Raw genomic sequence first — 22,051 nt, forward strand, 5'->3', positions numbered from 1 at the left:
ATTTCCGAGGACTTGAGGAGGACGCGTTTCTTTACTTTTCCCCTGTGCGGTGCCATTGCCTCAAGGTGCTTATAAATAAGAGAGCTGAGACGGTGGCATCACAGCCACGGCGCCCGACTCTCCTCCCAAGAAACTGCAACGCACATGAACACCGAGCTCAGGCCAAGGTAGAAGCTGAGATTCTGGATGGAGGCCAGAACTAAATTGGGCCCAGGATAAAACTGGAAATGGAGACTGGAATTGTCAATTCTTGTGCAGTAAACAGCGAGTCCTCAAGGTCAGCGCCTCCTGTCCTCAGGACGCCGAGCGGAGATGTGCTTCATACTGGACAGAGGGAGAGGCCCTCACTGTCCTCTCTATGGCTTTACTGCGTCGTGCACCTTTATGGGGTCTCACCTCTACACCCACACAAATGTATTGCAGAAAAAAAGCCATTTTCAAGCTGTATTGTTTCCATATGAAGTCTGCAGGTGCTGCAGGGGGCAGACTATATTGTCATCTCCTTGCTGATTGATACCAGAGTAGGACATGCACTATTATTTGTGGAACGACCCCACAAAATATGGACGTGTGCAAGGCTCCATAGAAATGCATCAGCCAGTGAGCGATCTGCAGAAAGCACCTGGATGAACAATACGTTTGTGGACCTAAGAGATATTTACCCTCATCAGTGACTGCATCCTTCCTGGTGCTGCCGGCCAAAAACACCACCCGTTGTCTTGATTATCGGGCAGCCTTTGGGACTCTTCTTAGTTGTTATTAGGGAGTGATGAATGCCATGATATAATGATGTACAGTGCCGTGCAAAAGTATTCACCCCCTTGACTTTTTTCGTGTTTTGGTGCCTCACTACCTGGAAGTAATGGATTGTTTGAGGATTTACGTCATGTAATTTACAGAACATGCCGACAACTTTGAAGATGTTTTTTTTTTTTTTTTTTATTGTGAAGCAAACAACAAATAGGACAAAATAACAGAAAAAGTCAATGTGCAGAACTATTCACCCCCCTGAAGTCAGTACTTTGTAGAGCCCCTTTTGCGTCAATCACAGCTTCAGGTCTCTTTTTGGATAAGTCTCTGAGCAGTCGCCACATCTGACCGCTGGGATTTCTGCCCGTTCCTCCTTGCAGAACTGCTCCAGCTGCTTCATGTTGGATGTTTCTGCTTGTGAACAGCAATCTTTACGTCTGACCACAGATCTTCTATTGGATTGAGATCTGGACTGTGACTCGGCCATTCCAACACATTTACATGTTTATCCTTAAACCCCTCAAGTGTTGCTTTAGCCGTGTGTTTGGGGTCATTGTCCTGCTGGAAGGTGAGCCTCCGTCCTAGCCTCAGATCACGCACAGAGTGGGGTAGGTTCTGCTCAGGAACATCCCATCTTTCCCTCAGCTCTGACCAGTTTCCCAGTCCCCCCAGTATGATGCTGCCACCACCAGGTCTCACTGTGGGGATGGTGTTCTTTGGGTGATGTGATGTGTTGGGTTTGCATCAGACAAAGCTTTTTCTTTGATGGTCTCATCAGACCAGAGCCCCTTCCTCCATACATGTTGGGGGTCTCCCACAGGCCTTTTCACAACCTCACAACGCGCCCTTTTGTTTCTAGCTGACAGTAATGGCTTTCTTCTGGCCGCTCTGCCATAAAGCCCAACTCTATGGAGCGTACGGCTTATTGTCGTCCTGTGTACAGATCCTCCGGTCTCTGCTGTGGAACTCTGCAGCTCCTCCAGGGTTACCTCAGGTCTCTGTGCTGCCTCTCTGATTAATGCCCTCCATGCCCGGTCCATCAGTTCTGGTGGGCGGCCGTCTCTTGGCAGGTTTGCTGTTGTGCCATGTTCTTTCCATTTGGTTATGATAATTTGATGGAGCTCCTGGGGATCATCAGAGATTGGGATATTTCTTTATAGCCTAACCCTGACTTGTACTTCTCAACAACATTGTCCCTTACTTGTTTGGAGAGTTCCTTGGTCTTCATGGCAGTGTTTGGTTAGTGATGCCTCTTGCTTAGGTGTTGCAGCCTCTGGTGTGTATATGTAATGACAGATCATGTGACACTTAGATTGCACACAGGTGACATCATCTCACTAATTGTGACTTCTGAAGGTAATTGGTTGCACCAGAGCTTTTTATGGGCTTCCTAACAAAGGGGGGGAATACATACGCACAGGACAATTTTCGGTTTTCTATTTCTAAACAATAGTTTTATTTATATATTCTACTCCTTTCACTTCACCGACTTAGACTATTGTGTCCTGACCCATCACATAACATTCAGATGAACAAAACATTGAACTTAAGGCTGTAATGTAACAAAATACGAAAAAAGTCAAGGGGGGTGAATACTTTTGCAAGGCACTGTATAAACCACGTCTTCAGCTCGACACCATTAGCTCTTGATATCAGAGGCATAAAGCAACGAGCAGCAGACGATCATTGTTCGCCTTCTCTCCAGCCCGGCACTCGGGAGTCTACCATAAATGGCCGTCTCCGTGCAGCTTGAATGATGGAATCTGCCGCAGCGAGAAGCTTTGTAAAAGGCAGATAATAAATATCTGCATTGCAAGACGTTTAGTTTGAGACGTGTCTTGAAGTAGAAAGAGGCAAAGTAAAAAAAAAAGCAGCACAAGAGAGAAGCTCATTAATAAGCCCGACGCGTCATTTCCATTAGAAATCAGTGCAGGGATATGAATCCGAAAATCCTAAAGAATGAATTGTGCGCGCTTGTAGCTCCTTCATCCGAGATATGATACAAAACAATCCCAAGCTTTATAATGTATCTGCAAGCGAAAGCCTTTTGTCCTTGTCTATTCTCCCAAGACCGGTTTCTCCAGAAGAAATAATTATTTGCATTCTTCGTCTGTCGTGAAACCTCATCCACCTCCTAAGCCCCAAACTTTGAGCCTGAATTAAAAATTAGTCTCGGAGACGCCGTCACTGTCGAGTGAGACGGTAGAATTTACATAGAAGCCTCCAGTAGTGAGTGCTTTTTATATATAAAGCAGGGATTCATTAAGTCCTTCCTGGAGGGAGCGCTTCAGTATTTTAGGAATATTTAGCAGTGCAGACTAAAGAACGGCTCATGGCCAAATCTGCACAATGACAGGTTCTAGTTGGATGCTACTTGTCACGGGCTCCGTCCCCTAGAGATGCAGATCAGCCCTCATGTTACTCGTGCGCTAATCCAGCTCATTTGTGAGGGAACGTGACTTCCCATTACACCAGAAATAAGGCTCCGCGTTCCGTCATCTGCTCAGTTTTTGCAGCTCATTAGAGACCATCTAGTGACAGCAGCAACAAGAACGAGGCCTTTAATAAGATGAAAGCTGTGAAGCTGCAGTAGTGCCCGTGATAACCCGACAAGAAGGGTCATGGGCAATTTAACGGCACGCTCAGCTCGGAGGAGAGCTTAGGCTGCGCTTGTCACCAGTTAGCTCCGTTTTCTTCTTTCCACAGGCCTCTCAAGACATTCCTGATCAGGGCATCTTATAATTTGTGGCAGTGCCCGCATTGTACCGTGTGCTTCCTGAGGATGCCGGGTGCCGATGGGGTGCAGGAGTGGGAAGACTGCATGGACTAGTCATATGTCATCATGGCTTAGATAGCTAAGGCTCTGCGGGATCACAGCCACAGGAGGGGCGCTATAAACGGTCTATGCACCGCACTGTATTCATCATTTATATCACAGACTTCCTCCTCTTAACCCCCCCAAAAAAAGAACAGAGCAGCAGATATATATTACAACAGATAACACGTTTTATTAGACTAATAATTTAAAGGATACAATTACATACATTTATATTAGCAGCATGACATTCACAGGACCACTAATCATAATGCATCAGATGCTCCTGCAAATATAGAGGATGAAATAAATCCCAAAGACACAGAAATAAAGCGCAAAGTGCTACAGTCCCAATACATACATGCAGGAGACAGTTATATAAAGTATACAGACCAATGTGGTCCTGGTCCCGACACGTGTTTCGATATGTGTGATGTGTGCTCCCTACCGATATATACCTTCTTCATTAGGTTGGATACACATGGGGAAAGAAACCGAATGCGATCAAAATAGGAGAGGGAAAAGAGGAAGTGGCACATGTTCCAGGCTGGAGCGCACAACATCACTTCCGGTTCCTCAAGTGTCACATGTTTAGGATATACTTCATTTAAAAGAAGGTGAAGATAGAAACATAATAATAGTATATCCTTTTAAATGATGTATATCCTAAACATGTGTCCGGACACTTGAGGAACCGGAAGTGATGTTGTACGCTCCAGCCTGGAACATGTGCCACTTCCTCTTTTCCCTCTCCTATTTTGATCGCATTCGGTTTCTTTCCCCATGTGTATCCAACCTAATGAAGAAGGTATATATAGGTAGCGAGCACACATCACACATATCCCTCGAGAGAGCGACCGTGAAACACGTGTCGGGACCAGGACCACATTGGTCTGTATACTTTATATAACGGTCTCCTGCATGTATGTATTGGGACTGTGGCACTTTGCGCTTTATTTCTGTGTCTTTGGGATTTCTTTCGTCCTCTATATTTGCAGGAGCATCTGATGTATTATGATTAGTGGTCCTGTGAATGTCATGCTGCTAATATAAATGTATGTAATTGTATCCTTTAAATTATTAGTCTAATAAAACGTGTTATCTGTTGTAATATATATCTGCTGCTCTGTTTGTTTGTTTGTTTTTTTTGGGGGCTAATTGATAGTGTTCTTACAGACAGCCATATATCGGGCTTTGTTCTGATTGTAGGGTGTAGACTTCCTCCTCTGTAGAACATTAAACTGGTTCTGCCTTCATTTAGTATCAAGGTCACGCTGCACAAGCAGATCTCTGTGTAGGAGATGCTTTTTATTCTGCATGGCCTGGATGTGGCTGTCAGTGCAGGGTACAGTCACACTCGGCAGATTTTGTTGCAGAATCATCTGTACGGAGCTTTCAGAAATCCATGTGCTTGAAACAACCCTATTCAGATGAATAGAACTGATTAAAAAAAAATGTCTGCACCCAAGTATAGAGAAGACTCATGGCTTGTCCACCCAGGATGAAGCGCTCTTGGCTTGTCCCCCGGGGATGAAGAGCTCATGGCTTGTCCACTCAAGATGAAGCGCTCTTGGCTTGTCCCCCGGGGATGAAGAGCTCATGGCTTGTCCACTCAAGATGAAGCGCTCATGGCATGTCCACTCAAGATGAAGCGCTCATGGCTTGTCCACCAGGGATGAAGCGCTCATGGCTTGTCACCCGGGGATGAAGAGCTCACCGCTTGTCCACTGGGGATGAAGCGCTCATGGCTTGTCCCCCGGGGATGAAGCGCTCATGGCTTGTCCCCCGGGGATGAAGAGCTCACCGCTTGTCCACTGGGGATGAAGCACTCATGGCTTGTCCACCCGGGATGAAGTGCTCATGGCTTGTCCTCCTGGGATGAAGAGCTCACCGCTTGTCCACTGGGGGTGAAACACTCATGGCTTTTCCACCTGGGATGAAGACTCATGGCTTGTCCACCGGGGATGAAGAGCTCATGGCTTGTCCACCGGGGATGAAACGCTCATGGCTTGTCCACCTGGGATGAAGCGCTCATGGCTTGTCCACACGGGATGAAGAGCTCATGGCTTGTCCACCTGGGATGAAGGGCTCATTGCTTGTCCACCGGGGATGAAGACCTTATGGCTTGTCCCCTGGGGATGAAGGGCTCATTGCTTGTCCACCTGGGATGAAGCGCTCATGGCTTGTCCACACGGGCTGAAGAGCTCATGGCTTGTCCACCTGGGATGAAGGGCTCATTGCTTGTCCACCGGGGATGAAGAGCTCATGGCTTGTCCACTGGGGATGTAGAGCTCATGGCTAGTCCACCGGGGATGAAGAGCTCCTTGCTTGTCCACCGGGGATGAAGAGCTCCTTGCTTGTCCACCGGGGATGAAGAGCTCCTGGCTTGTCCACCGGGGATGAAGAGCTCCTGGCTTGTCCACCCGGGAAGAAGCACACAGCTGTGACCTTCAGGCAGGATGGATAGGACTTTCCCCTGGTCTCTCCCAATCAGGAGATCTGCAGCCTTGTATGTGCCTTTCATTCCACCTGCTTGTGGTATAAATATAAACGAACCATAAACCCAACCGATCCCATTCTCCAATAGATTATAAAAATAAATCCTGCCACCGTGCAGAAGCAGAGCAGTACTACTTTGTGCCTGATTTTCGCACACAGCGAGACGCCTTGTTCCTTTGTTGTTTATCTGCTTTTTGAAGTATTTGAATCAGCAATGTTCAGCTAAATAGGAGGAGAGCTCAGGAAAACTACGCAGAGAACAAGCTGCTCATAATTCGCCTTGACGGTAAAGCTGTGCTGGACAAAGAAGGTCACAGACCTTTACTAAAGTCAATTAGTGGGATGTGCTGCGGAGCAATTAATGAAGTACAGGAAGGGAAGTAATAATTCACATGGAACGACCTTCCAAGCATTGTGCTAGTCCCGGGGGTCGTGAGACAATGGGGCTTGTTTCCGAATACCAGGGTAACAATGAGTGGTGGTATGGTGTGCGGTATTCATCTTCCGGATGAGGAGTATGGCGCAGCTGTATACATGTACGCCTCGCCTTTATCACAGTGCTGTGTCTGGATGGCAGCAATCCCTCTTCAAGTATTTACTGCAGATTGATTAGGAATCAGAATGTCTAATTGACAAGCGAGTACGGTGCTTATGTGGTCAGAGCAAGGAAACCTCCAGCTCAGGACAGAGATTTGCAATCATGGCTTCTGGTAAATGTGCTGTCATTTCATACATTAGAGATGGCATTTTACTAAGAGTCAGTGCGGCCGGCCTGCTCCCATAATGTGCTCTTGTAATTAGTTTCTTCCGCTCAGCGGATACTGCTAATGGGCCCTAAGTAATGTGTTTATTACTCTGTGATGTGTGTAGCACTTCAAGCGTTCATTTAGCATTTTAAAATATCCATGTTTTTTATGAGTTTGTCGATTGTATGATGTCCACGGAGCATCATGGGGCAGACTGGAGCCATCCACAGAGCATCATGGGGCAGACTGGAGCCATCCATGGTGCATCACAATACAGACTGGAGCCATCCATGGTGCACCACAATACAGACTGGAGCCATCCATGGTGCACCACAATACAGACTGGAGCCATCCATGGTGCATCACAAGACAAACTGGAGCCATCCATGGTGCATCACAAGACAGACTGGAGCCATCCATGGTGCACCACAATACAGACTGGAGCCATCCATGGTGCACCACAATACAGACTGGAGCCATCCATGGTGCATCACAAGACAGACTGGAGCCATCCATGGTGCATCACAAGACAGACTGGAGCCGTCCATGGTGCATCACAAGACAGACTAGAGCCATCCATGGTGCACCACAAGACAGACTGGAGCCATCCATGGAGCACCACAAGACAGACTGGAGCCATCCATGGTGCATCACAAGACAAACTGGAGCCATCCATGGTGCATCACAAGACAGACTGGAGCCATCCATGGTGCATCACAATACAGACTGGAGCCATCCATGGTGCACCACAATACAGACTGGAGCCATCCATGGTGCACCACAATACAGACTGGAGCCATCCATGGTGCATCACAAGACAGACTGGAGCCATCCATGGTGCATCACAAGACAGACTGGAGCCGTCCATGGTGCATCACAAGACAGACTAGAGCCATCCATGGTGCACCACAAGACAGACTGGAGCCATCCATGGAGCACCACAAGACAGACTGGAGCCATCCATGGTGCATCACAAGACAAACTGGAGCCATCCATGGTGCATCACAAGACAGACTGGAGCCATCCATGGTGCACCACAAGACAGACTGGAGCCATCCATGGTGCATCACAATACAGACTGGAGCCATCCATGGTGCACCACAATACAGACTGGAGCCATCCATGGTGCACCACAATGCAGACTGGAGCCATCCATGGTGCATCACAAGACAAACTGGAGCCATCCATGGTGCATCACAAGACAGACTGGAGCCATCCATGGTGCATCACAAGACAGACTGGAGTCATCCATGGTGCATCACAAGACAGACTGGAGCCGTCCATGGTGCATCACAAGACAGACTAGAGCCATCTATGGTGCACCACAAGACAGACTGGAGCCATCCATGGAGCACCACAAGACAGACTGGAGCCATCTATGGTGCATCACAAGACAAACTGGAGCCATCCATGGTGCATCACAAGACAGACTGGAGCCATCCATGGTGCACCACAAGACAGACTGGAGCCATCCATGGTGCATCACAATACAGACTGGAGCCATCCATGGTGCACCACAATACAGACTGGAGCCATCCATGGTGCACCACAATACAGACTGGAGCCATCCATGGTGCATCACAAGACAAACTGGAGCCATCCATGGTGCATCACAAGACAGACTGGAGCCATCCATGGTGCATCACAAGACAGACTGGAGTCATCCATGGTGCATCACAAGACAGACTGGAGCCGTCCATGGTGCATCACAAGACAGACTGGAGCCGTCCATGGTGCACCACAAGACAGACTGGAGCCATCCATGGAGCACCACAAGACAGACTGGAGCCATCCATGGTGCATCACAAGACAGACTGGAGCCATCCATGGTGCACCACAAGACAGACTGGAGCCATCCATGGTGCATCACAAGACAGACTGGAGCCATCCATGGTGCATCACAAGACAGACTGGAGCCATCCATGGTGCATCACAAGACAGACTGGAGCCATCCATGGTGCATCACAAGACAGACTGGAGCCATCCATGGTGCACCACAAGACAGACTGGACCCATCCATGGTGCACCACAAGACAGATTGGAGCCATCCATGGTGCATCACAAGACAGATTGGAGCCATCCATGGTGCATCACAAGACAGACGGGAGCCATCCATGGTGCATCACAAGACAGACTGGAGCCATCCATGGTGCACCACAAGACAGACTGGACCCATCCATGGTGCACCACAAGACAGATTGGAGCCATCCATGGTGCATCACAAGACAGACGGGAGCCATCCATGGTGCATCACAATACAGACTGGAGCCATCCATGGTGCACCACAAGACAGACTGGACCCATCCATGGTGCACCACAAGACAGATTGGAGCCATCCATGGTGCATCACAAGACAGACGGGAGCCATCCATGGTGCATCACAATACAGACTGGAGCCATCCATGGTGCATCACAAGACAGATGGGAGCCATCCATGGTGCATCACAATACAGACTGGAGACATCCACGGAGCATCACAAGACAGACTGGAGCCATCCATGGTGCACCACAAGAAAGATTGGAGCCATCCATGGTGCACCGCAAGACAGACGGGAGCCATTCATGGTGCACCGCAAGACAGACTGGAGCCATCCATGGTGCACCGCAAGACAGAATGGAGCTGTCTATGGTGTCACATGGGAGACAGGAGCCGTCCCTGGTGAGTCAGAATGAAGACTAGAGCTGTCCATGGTACCTCAAGAGACTGACTGGAGCTGTCCATGGTACCTCAAGAGACTGACTGGAGCTGTCCATGGTACCTCAAGAGACTTACTGGAGCTGTTCATGGTACCTCAAGAGACTGACTGGAGCTGTCCATGGTGTGTCACATGGTGACAGGAACTGTCTATGGCTGTGATGGCTAACTTCTGGAACTTCAGCTGTGGTAAAACTCCCAAGATGGGAGACTGGAGCTGTCCATGGAGCGTCACCTGGTAGACTGGAGCTGTCCATGGAGCGTCACATGGTAGACTGGAGCTGTCCATGGAGCGTCCCATGGGAGATTGAAGCTGTCCATGGAGCGTCACATGGGGGACTGGAGCTGTCCATGGAGAGTCACATGGGAGACTGGAGCTGTCCATGGAGCGTCACATGGGAGACTGGAGCTGTCCATGGAGCGTCACATGGGGGACTGGAGCTGTCCATGGAGTGTCACATGGGGGACTGGAGCTGTCCATGGAGCGTCACATGGGAGACTGGAGCTGTCCATGGAGCGTCACATGGGAGACTGGAGCTGTCCATGGAGCGTCACATGGGAGACTGGAGCTGTCCATGGAGCGTCACATGGGAGACTGGAGCTGTCCATGGAGCGTCACATGGGAGACTGGAGCTGTCCATGGAGCGTCACATGGGAGACTGGAGCTGTCCATGGAGCGTCACATGGGAGACTGGAGCTGTCCATGGAGCGTCACATGGGAGACTGGAGCTGTCCATGGAGCGTCACATGGGAGACTGGAGCTGTCCATGGAGCGTCACATGGGGGACTGGAGCTGTCCATGGAGCGTCACATGGGAGACTGGAGCTGTCCATGGAGCGTCACATGGGAGACTGGAGCTGTCCATGGAGCGTCACATGGGAGACTGGAGCTGTCCATGGAGCGTCACATGGGAGACTGGAGTTGTCCATGGAGCGTCACATGGTAGACTGGAGCTGTCCATGGAGCGTCACATGGGAGACTGGAGCTGTCCATGGAATGTTGCATTCCTTTAGATTCTTTCACTGTTTGCATGTGTTGGTGTTAGTCTTCACTGAATTTCCATCATTCTGATCCTTGAACCTAGACATACTATTTTCAGTAGATTTCCGATCACCCCCTCTAGCTGCAGGCTGTGGGGCCTCCTTGAAGTTACTTTTCATAGTAAATCCTTCCTTTTTAACAAGCTCCTTGTGCACTTTCTCAGACACTATGATCTACTATGTGTCATGTATGTTGTATGTTTCTTGCATGTGACCCCGGCTGAGTCTCCCTTCCTGCCCACATGCAGTCGCCTCTGCACCTGCCTCGCAGCTCCTCGCTCCGGAGGACAGGCCTTTAATATTTCATGGCAGGCTGTGGAGTGGGAGCAGGTGCATGACGGCGTGTCCGTCCTGCTGGCGCCGCTCTTCCTCTCCGGCAGGGCCCGGAACAAATGACGGCTCAATCCCGACCCTCCCAGGGCAGGTTACATTAAGATTATTTATAAGCAATCTAAAAGCACTCAGCGCTTGGTTAAGCCGTCTGCTGTCACCCTGAGATATGGGGCGTCTCTTTAAACTCTGTCTCCGTGGTCATTCCATGTTACCGCACGCGTTTCCTCGTGTCCTTCTCCGTAATTTGCCATTTATCTTGCCTCAAAAGCAGCAGAGATTTAAGAGCCATAAATTGTCTGCCCTACCTGCAGATAGACCAGTCACGGTCGTCCGCTGAGCGGGGGCCTTGATTTCTGGTGGATATTCGCCGCTCGGATAGGAAAATACATTGGGCAGAAGCTGCAAACGTAATGAGTAATGCGGTAAGGGAAAAGCTCAGAGCAAGATGGCCGCTAGTGTGCACCCCTGCATTCACGCTAAGGTCGCCCTCCGCCGTCTTCACCCGTGGGACCACCATTGTGCTGCTGAGGATACCATGGACACATCACCAGGGAGGAAGGTGTTCAAGGTTCAGCTTCTTGACAGCGCCTCCACAGGGGAAATTAAGCATTACATGTGCCCATCAAAATCATTGGGCTGACTGTGTAATGCATGGACTCCTCCATAGGACACCCCCATTGTAGCCCCCATTGTGCCCCTTCTATCGACTCATCCTAATGGGTCTGTAAACAAGATGACCACGGTAATGAACAGCGAAAACCCAGTGAGGACTGAACTGATGGAGACTAAGGCGCCACTGGATGCGGGGAGATCGTACATAGATCCTGCACTTCCTAATGTTCCTGTTCCCGGATGAGATGGCATTGATCGCCTTCTTCTGGCCGGCAGTCACATGTATTAGACATATCATGCTCTGTAAGGGAAGGCAGAGATATCTTCTGGCTGCACGGCCTCGGATCAGATCACGGTCCTACGCGCTCCGCGTTCAGGACTCTATATCCCATTTTTAATGCAGTTCTGCGTGAAAGGATTTTTCCCGCTTTGCTTCCTCCTTCAGTCCACAGTAACGGCGGCCGGGCCTGATCGCCTTTGCTTTATGGTTTTTCTTCATGTGATCTTCCTCTGCTCGGGGTGAAATGACCATCACAACAGTCTTTTGGGGCCTGTTGTCTAAAGCACACAGACGAGCGGGTCAGTAGGGTCCGATCTGATGTTCTAGAATCATCGACAGAGCGGGATATTCTCTGCAGCAACGTAAAGAACATCCAATATATCGCCTAAATATCGGAAGCCGGGTAGGAGAACGCTAAATCAGAAAGCAATAGTTCCTCCACTGGCGGCTGCATCATCCTGAGAACAAGGTCTATTCAATACGCGCAATACTCTCTCCGTCTTGTCAGCACAAGGTCCTGGTAGCACGAGTACCTTACTGCGAAGTGCCGACAAGGTTCCTGCAGGACCCATTCTGAACACTGCAGCCTGACTTCAAGAATGATATATTAGAGCAGCACTGGAAGGTTCTAACACCTGCAGAATTGTGAGGGCAGCTCTGGAGGACAATAATGACTAACTCAGGATCAGTAACAGATAAGTGGTGTATGTACACAGTGACTGCACCAGCAGAATAGTGAGTGCAGCTCTGGAGTATAATACAGGATGTAACTCAGGATCAGTACAGGATAAGTAATGTATGTACACAGTGACTGCACCAGCAGAATAGTGAGTGCAGCTCTGGAGTATAATACAGGATGTAACTCAGGATCAGTACAGGATAAGTAATGTATGTACACAGTGACTGCACCAGCAGAATAGTGAGTGCAGCTCTGGAGTATAATACAGGATGTAACTCAGGATCAGTACAGGATAAGTAATGTATGTACACAGTGACTGCACCAGCAGAATAGTGAGTGCAGCTCTGGAGTATAATACAGGATGTAACTCAGGATCAGTACAGGATAAGTAATGTATGTACACAGTGACTGCACCAGCAGAATAGTGAGTGCAGCTCTGGAGTATAATACAGGATGTAACTCAGGATCAGTACAGGATAAGTAATGTATGTACACAGTGACTGCACCAGCAGAATAGTGAGTGCAGCTCTGGAGTATCATACAGGATGTAACTCAGGATCAGTACAAGATAAGTAATGTATGTACACAGTGACTGCACCAGCAGAATAGTGAGTGCAGCTCTGGAGTATAATACAGGATGTAACTCAGGATCAGTACAGGATAAGTAATGTATGTACACAGTGACTGCCCCAGCAGAATAGTGAGTGCAGCTCTGGAGTATAATACAGGATGTAACTCAGGATCAGTACAGGATAAGTAATGTATGTACACAGTGACTCCACCAGCAGAATAGTGAGTGCAGCTCTGGAGTATAATACAGGATGTAACTCAGGATCAGTACAAGATAAGTAATGTATGTACACAGTGACTGCACCAGCAGAATAGTGAGTGCAGCTCTGGAGTATAATACAGGATGTAACTCAGGATCAGTACAAGATAAGTAATGTATGTACACAGTGACTGCACCAGCAGAATAGTGAGTGCAGCTCTGGAGTATAATACAGGATGTAACTCAGGATCAGTACAGGATAAGTAATGTATGTACACAGTGACTGCCCCAGCAGAATAGTGAGTGCAGCTCTGGAGTATAATACAGGATGTAACTCAGAATCAGTACAGGATAAGTAATGTATGTACACAGTGACTCCACCAGCAGAATAGTGAGTGCAGCTCTGGAGTATAATACAGGATGTAACTCAGGATCAGTACAAGATAAGTAATGTATGTACACAGTAAATGCACGAGCAGAATAGTGAGTGCAGCTCTGGAGTATAATACAGGATGTAACTCAGGATCAGTAACAGATAAGTGGTGTATGTACACAGTGACTGCACCAGCAGAATAGTGAGTGCAGCTCTGGAGTATCATATAGACGAAATATTACAAGAAATGCAAAAACGGAATGCTGCTCTTGAACCCTGTTTGCCTCTTCTCAGCGATGCTCTCCTCATAGAAGACAATGCAGCGCTCATTTGCGCCATTTCTGATGTTATGGACTCCTAATAATAGACAAATGCGAGTCTGTTTATTTCCCTGTGATCAGCATAATAATATGGCAGGAAGGTGCACTTGGATCATCTCACAGCTGCTGCCTTATTAAGAGCGACACGTCCTGCATTCCCAGTAAATAAGCTGAGAAGAAGCTTTGCTGTGCGGCTGATGAAGACGTTTCAGAGGTGACACTGAGCGTTCTTGTTTTGGCTTCCGTACATTGAGTGATTGATGGGCTCCATCTTTGGTGTTAAGAATTGAACACATTGAGATAAAGAGCAGAAAGAAGCAGAGGAGACGTGCACTTCGAGTCCTGTGTTACTGATTGGTGAACACATAACCATGGAAAGTTTTCAAGTTTTTTTACAGGAGAAACTTTCTTCCATGTTCTTATCTCTCATATAAAGTGAAATCCAGCGAAGCCTTTAATGTGCGGCTCCTGGATCTCCGTGTACAGAGACTGTCGGCCATTTCTCCTGCACAGGAAGTAGCGTCTGATCTGACGTCCTCTGTCTCTGCAGGAGATGCAGGGTCTTCTCAGGCTTCTTTCAATTAATGGTCCAGTTGTAGAAATTTCTGCAACAAATATGCTGTGTGTGAATAGACCCTTATAGTGTGGAGAAGTGTGACTGACCGTGTCTTCAAAGTCTCCAGGTATCAAAGACCAAAGGTTTGTGGGTTTCAGGAATGATTCGTCATCAGCTTCATCTTTTGTAGGTACAAAATGTTAAAATGTTACCAATGTTTTTTTTTTCACTTTTAAAGAGGACCTGTCACCAAAAAATGTAGTGTAATCTGCAGGCAGCGTGTTATAGAGCAGGAGGAGCTGAGCAGATTATATATAAAGAGAACCTGTCACCATGTAATCTGCATACAGCATATTATAGTGCAGGAGGAGCTGAGCAGATTATATATAAAGAGAACCTGTCACCATCTGAACCTGTCAGCCTTTGTACACATCATGTCAGAGCAATACATCGTGTTTTGGGGTATGCATTGTTTAGTCATGTAGTGGCATATGTCATCTATTGTTGAAAAAGATATAAAAAAAGATGCAGCATATAGTGTGTCAGGCTTTAACAAGCTCCAACACCTCAGCTGTTGTGAAACTACATTCCCATCATGTACTCTTGGCTTTTCACCAGCCCACTTGGTGCCAAAATGGCACTTTCCTGGAGTAATAAACCAATGCTTCATTATAACTATAGAACCAAACCTGAGACCACATCCTCATGTCTACCAGAACCAAGCCTGAGACCACATCCTCTTGTCTTCTAGAACCAAGCCTGAGACCACATCCTCATGTCTACCAGAACCAAGCCTGAGACCACATCCTCTTGTCTTCTAGAACCAAGCCTGAGACCTCATCCTCATGTCTACCAGAACCAAGCCTGAGACCTCATCCTTTTGTCTACCAGAACCAAGCCTGAGACCACATACTCATGTCTACCAGAACCAAGCCTGAGACCACATCCTCTTGTCTTCTAGAACCAAGCCTGAGACAACATCCTCATGTCTACCAGAACCAAGCCTGAGAGCACATCCTCTTGTCTTCTAGAACCAAGCCTGAGACCACATCCTCCTGTCTACTAGAACCAAGCCTGAGACCACATCCTTGTGTCTTCTAGAACCAAGCCTGAGACCACATCCTCCTGTCTTCTAGAACCAAGCCTGAGATCACATCTTTATGTCTATTAGAACCAAGCCTGAGACCACATTCTCCTGTCTTCTAGAACCAAGCCTGAGACCACATCCTCCTGTCTTCTAGAACCAAGCCTGAGACCACATCCTCCTGTCTTCTAGAACCAAGCCTGAGACCACATCTTTATGTCTATTAGAGCCAAGCCTGAGACCACATCCTTCTGTCTTCTAGAACCAAGCCTGAGATCACATCTTTATGTCTATTAGAGCCAAGCCTGAGACCACATTCTCCTGTCTTCTAGAACCAAGCCTGAGACCACATCCTTCTGTCTTCTAGAACCAAGCCTGAGACCACATCCTCCTGTCTTCTAGAACCAAGCCTGAGACCACATCCTTCTGTCTTCTAGAACCAAGCCTGAGATCACATCTTTATGTCTATTAGAGCCAAGCCTGAGACCTTGTCTACCGGTAATTATTACATGCAGAGGCTGCAGGAAAACAATCTTTCTTGCTATTTTAATCTGGTACAGTCGGTCTTGAATGAGGATATGATGGAGAATTCAGCTACAGGCTTTTGTCTAATAATTACCTACATTTCCCTATTCTCGGGAGGCCCAGCAGGATTTATCTAGTGCCAGCGTCAATGAATATTTAACAAGTGCAGAAAAACTAGTCTGAATTGATGAGTCTGAAATCTCAGGCAGCCCAAATGCTTCTATGAACATGGGTCGTTAAACACTGCTGCCTTCATGGTTGTCTCGCTCTTCACATGCCTGTTCTGGACTCCTGTTTGCAGATTACATAGTTGGAGGACTGAGATCAAGGTCCCTGGTTGGCATCTAATGTTCCACCTTGTGGGTTTGATGCATGGACCTGGATGCATTGACTTCCCATCAGATTGGTGTTTGTTGATGCTGCCGTCTCTGATCATTCATACAGTGGGTTGAAGTTCATTGATTAATGTCCTGTGATAGCAGTGGTGATGTGCGGCTTTACTTGAGCTTCCATTGACTTCCGTCATGTAGAGCAAGGTGGCCTAGAACTACACCAGCCCCCCACCATTCTTCTCAAGCCAAGTAGGAATATACCATATCTTCATATTGTCTCGATATACCTACAGAGTAATTGCACATCTTTCTCTTTGGTTTTGACCTACTCTACGTTTGTCATGGATTTATTTCTCACCATAGCTAAAATCCCAACATATCGCAGTGAGAAAAGAAACTCCATTGATCGTGTGGAGCAGATGTGTCAGGATGATCGATATCAAGGCCCGTATAATACAAGTGAAACAGTTAAACACAACACAGCCCGCACTCCAAGCTCCATTACTTTCTATAGCTCGACATTTAAAGGACATTTGTTTTATCGCTTCGCTCCAGGTACAATTTTCACCCTTGAAATCAAATCCTTGGTCGGTTCTTTTGTACAATGTGAAGGAGGAATTCATTATATGTGGCAGCTTGGGCCAATGGTCGTCACGTCATGATCCTGACAGAAAATAAAAAGAATAAATGGTTGAAGAGAAGGGTAGTGGAAGGATCCTGCTGTGCCGCTCATTATTTCCCAGGTAGTATCATCCCATGTTACAATATTTATACCGCTTGTTAGATGACGTTCTGAGCACAATGGAGGGCGACAAAGACCTCAGCCGGGTATCGGCTCCATCACCCAAAAGTGTATAACTGCATATTATGTGTAATGAGGCTGCATTCAGTGTGCGTGCACCATATGGTGCGTGCCCGTTCACCAGTGACCATCTTTTGGCCTCTGGTGGACCTGTCTACTTCTGTATGGAATAGTGCAGCCAACTTGGCTTCCAGTAAGAAGCCCACACCGCGCCGACGCCATGGAGTGTCTGATGTGAACCCCACGTCCCCCACAATGCGGATGATACCTTGTACAAGTACTGAGCTCTCAGGGCTCGGCAGCAATCCAAACCTTTCACTGCTTTTTCCCATTTAGGACAGTTTACCTCTCAAGGCCTGTGTTTGATCGTTGGTCTTCAGGATATACGTTTAGAATTGACCAAACCCTTGTGAGGTTCCAGGGATTATCTTTTGGGGGAACGCTGAAGTGAATAAAGCGGGGCTGAAGACTAATGATGATTTTTCAGACTCTGTTTGTACAGACTTTACTAAACAATATATCATTAATACATTAGACAACAGATCAGAGGCGCGGGGGCCGCTCCACCAAGGCTTTGATGTGAGATGAAAGCAGCTGCAGAAGAACACGGACGAGGCTTTCTGCACCATCCTACAGCAGATTACAGTATTCATTGCCGGGTGATTTTCTACTTATTCTTTGCTTCATTACAACCGTGAGACTAGCGCTGAGAACATTGGAGGCGGCCTTCTCTGTGCGTGGAGCAAAATGTGGTCGCCGTGTAGATTATAGACACGGTTTCGAAGCAATGTCCACTTCACAATAGGATAGAAACTGGAAAACGCAGTGAGCGCCAAGGAGAACAGCTATATACGAGGTAGTCTTTCATGGTGAAACGCTACAGTGCCGGATCGGTGTCTTCTTCAGACGAGCTCACATAAGAATTTCCTTCAGTTCATACAGATGGATGCACATTGTAGTGACGGCCTGTGGACCTTGTAGTCCTGTCAATTATGCAGTTCATTATCATAGAACTAATGCAGGGGGCAGTTGCCAGTTTTTGGTCTCCTTGTTGTCATTTGCAGAATAACTTGGGTGTGGGGTCTTGAGTCCCCATTCCTGCCCAGTATCATCAACACGGTAATGAGGGGTTTTTAGTTTTGAGGGATTTTTAGTCATGCTTGAGCATGCTCGGCTATCAGTCCCATAGACTGAATGGAGCGGCAGTGCGCATGCTTGACTGCCAGCTCCATGTAAACGTCATGCATTGAAGTGTAATGGGAGAGTCAAGTGAGGGATCTCAACTGTGGTACCCCAGTAATCAGACATTCATTACCTATTCTACAGTGGGGGGTGGCAGTACTGATATTGTATGCTTTTATGATTCTTTTAATACTAATCCATCCAAAGTGCTCGGGTGCTCGAGTAGAACACTTTGCGATGCTTGGGTGCTCTGTAGACAATAGAAGTCAATGGGAGAAACCGAGCAATAAACCAGGCACCCCCTGCTCTGAAGAGGGGAGGGTGCCGGGTCCCACTGAGGTCTATGCAGAAGATCGCTGTACAGTGAGGGAATCCCCCAGTGTGAGTCCACGGCTTAGGAGTCCCTGCTCTGACTCCATATATAGCTATGTCCATATATGGAGTCAGTGCTTGGGGACACACAGTGTATTTAAATCTAATTTAGCCTCTATTTCTGAAATGTTTCTGCCGGGATTTGAACTCACAACCTTCTACATTAGAGGGAAGGACTTACAAGTAGTAAGTATTCCTATACAGCAGAACTATCATGTCATATTTCAGGGCAGGTTAGGATGTAGCTGTATAGTGTAGTGGTTAAAGTTATTGGCTCTAATCTGGAAGGTTGTGAGTTCAAATCCCGGCAGAAACATTTCAGAAATAGAGGCTAAATTAAATTTATATATTTTATAATTTTTTTTAGTAATTGTAAAAAATGTATGGCTCAAAATAAATGTGTAATTACAATTTTTATATATATATATATATATATATATATAGTGTGTGTGTGTGTGTGTGTGTGTATATGTGTATGTGTATATATATATATATATATATATATATATATATATATATACACTGCTCAAAAAAATAATAAAGGGAACACAAAAATAACACATCCTAGATCTGAGTTAATTAAATATTCTTCTGAAATACTTGGTTCTTTACATAGTTGAATGTGCTGACAACAAAATCATACAAAAATAAAAAAATGGAAATCAAATTTTTTAACCCATGGAGGTCTGGATTTGGAGTCACAATCAAAATTAAAGTGGAAAAACACACTACAGGCTGATCCAACTTTGATGTAATGTCCTTAAAACAAGTCAAAATGAGGCTCAGTAGTGTGTGTGGCCTCCACGTGCCTGTATGACCTCCCTACAACGCCTGTGCATGCTCCTGATGAGGTGGCGGACGGTCTCCTGAGGGATCTCCTCCCAGACCTGGACTAAAGCATCTGCCAACTCCTGGACAGTCTGTGGTGCAACGTGACGTTGGTGGATAGAGCGAGACATGATGTCCCAGATGTGCTCAATTGGATTCAGGTCTGGGGAACGGGCGGGCCAGTCCATAGCATCAATGCCTTTGTCTTGCAGGAACTGCTGACACGCTCCAGCCACATGAGGTCTAGCATTGTTTTGCATTAGGAGGAACCCAGGGCCAACCGCACCAGCATATGGTCTCACAAGGGGTCTGAGGATCTCATCTCGGTACCTAATGGCAGTCAGGCTACCTCTGGCGAGCACATTGAGGGCTGTGCGGCCCTCCAAAGAAATGCCACCCCACACCATTACTGACCCAATGCCAAACCGTTCATGCTGGAGGATGTTGCAGGCAGCAGAACGTTCTCCACGGCGTCTCCAGACTCTGTCACGTCTGTCACATGTGCTCAGTGTGAACCTGCTTTCATCTGTGAAGAGCACAGGGCGCCAGTGGCGAATTTGCCAATCTTGGTGTTCTCTGGCAAATGCCAAACGTCCTGCACGGTGTTGGGCTGTAAGCACAACCCCCACCTGTGGACGTCGGGCCCTCATATCACCCTCATGGAGTCTGTTTCTGACCGTTTGAGCAGACACATGCACATTTGTGGCATGCTGGAGGTCATTTTGCAGGGCTCTGGCAGTGCTCCTCCTGTTCTTCCTTGCACAAAGGCGGAGGTAGCGGTTCTGCTGCTGGGTTGTTGCCCTCCTACGGCCTCCTCCACGTCTCCTGATGTACTGGCCTGTCTCCTAGTAGCACCTCCATGCTCTGGACACTACGCTGACAGACACAGCAAACCTTCTTGCCACAGCTCGCATTGATGTGCCATCCTGGATAAGCTGCACTACCCGAGCCACTTGTGTGGGTTGTAGACTCCGTCTCATGCTACCACTAGAGTGAAAGCACCGCCAGCATTCAAAAGTGACCAAAACATCAGCCAGGAAGCCTAGGAACTGAGAAGTGCTCTGTGGTCACCACCTGCAGAACCACTCCTTTATTGGGGGTGTCTTGCTAATTGCCTATAATTTCCACCTGTTGTCTATCCCATTTGCACAACAGCATGTGAAATTGATTGTCCCTCAGTGTTGCTTCCTAAGTGGACAGTTTGATTTCACAGAAGTCTGATTGACTTGGAGTTACATTGTGTTGTTTAAGTCTTCCCTTTATTTTTTTGAGCAGTGTGTATATATATATATATATATATATATATATATTCTTAGCCACATTATATTTACATATATTATAATAGATTATTAATTCAAAATATATAATAATATATGTAAATATATTATGGCTAAAAACTTATATACATGTTTAAATTAAATTTAGCCTCTATTTCTGAAAAGTTTCTGCTTAGATTTGAACTCACAACCTTCTACATTAGAGCCAGGAACTTTAACCACTACGCTACACAGCTACATGTTAACCTGCAGTGAAATATGAAATGATACATCTGCTGTATAGGAATACTTACTACATGACAAACTACTATGAGGTTTTCCTGACACAGTTTATCATTCAGCTTTATAGCTGAGTGGTTAAAGTCCTTGCCTCGAACTGGTGTTCGGCTGAGCATGCTTGCTAAACACTAGCTAAGAGTAAAGCTATGAGGATTGGTGGGGCACAGGCATTTCCACTCTGCTCAGCCTATAGCAATATGAGAATCCCTAAACCAGAAAGACTGTAAAAATGAGCCTCGAGAATTGGATCCTCCTGAGTAAATCGTGCCGTGCTGCGGAGCCTTGCTTTAAAATGCCCTTTATAGAACAGGATATAGCTTACTGAACTTTATTACCCAACCCGGCACATTTCTATCTGATTTATTTTCGCGATGTATCTAGACTCTGGCTGTCACGGAGCCTGGAGCTATAGATACAGCAGTCCACAGCCCGCTCGTAAATCCATCCCCGTAAACAGCCGTTTGGAGTGCGGTAAGAATTGCTGGAGCAATGTGCAGGTTTGTTCAGAGCTTACAACCCTCGGCTTGTGTGCATTTCCTGAGAAGAGACGGTTAATGATACAATCAGGAGAGATGACGGAGCATGTCTAAGTGACAGTAGACTGTTACAAGTTATTAGCAGGTGGTTTCCATATTTATGATAGGAGGGGATTATGTAAGTCTCAACCAAATCGTAGAACCCGAGATCTAAAATCTGCACGTGCGGCTCTTCGGTCACAAAGCCAAGATCTACCTTTTCAATGAGTCACATGCAAAACCATATGTCTCTATGGCCGTGCTATCTGCACCATGCACTGAGCTCACAGGTCTAACCTTCATAGTAATTAGCTTTTCTTTCTGGTAGAAGAATAGTGTTAAAGGGCATCTGTCAGCAGTTCTGTCCCTCCGACACTGGCTGACCTGT

This window comes from Bufo bufo, chromosome 8 (genome assembly GCF_905171765.1).
Source record: "Bufo bufo chromosome 8, aBufBuf1.1, whole genome shotgun sequence".
Taxonomy (NCBI): domain Eukaryota; kingdom Metazoa; phylum Chordata; class Amphibia; order Anura; family Bufonidae; genus Bufo; species Bufo bufo.